Source organism: Miscanthus floridulus, chromosome 2, assembly GCF_019320115.1.
Source record: "Miscanthus floridulus cultivar M001 chromosome 2, ASM1932011v1, whole genome shotgun sequence".
Taxonomy (NCBI): domain Eukaryota; kingdom Viridiplantae; phylum Streptophyta; class Magnoliopsida; order Poales; family Poaceae; genus Miscanthus; species Miscanthus floridulus.
This window is the reverse complement of record NC_089581.1, coordinates 55,595,926-55,596,247: the sequence shown is the minus strand read 5'-3', so window position 1 is coordinate 55,596,247 and position 322 is coordinate 55,595,926.

The following is a 322-nucleotide window of genomic DNA, read 5'->3' as shown; positions in this document are numbered from 1 at the left end:
CAGATAACAAATAATGCCTTAATTTGACACAAGAAAAGTATAAACACAGACACAATTTTTCGATGGCCGAATACCTCGTCTCAGCATCCACTAATCTTCTGCTCAAATAATAAATAACACGTTCTTTCCCTTCAAATTCTTGAATAAGAGCTGAACCGATAACTGTATCATCAGCTGACAAATATAACCTGAAAGGCTTCCCATGTTGAGGTGGAACTAGCACTGGAGGATTTGATAAATATTTCTTAATTTCATCAAGGGCTAATTGCTGTGTCAACTCCCCATATAAATTCCTGATCAGCTTTCAATTTAAGTAGTGGGC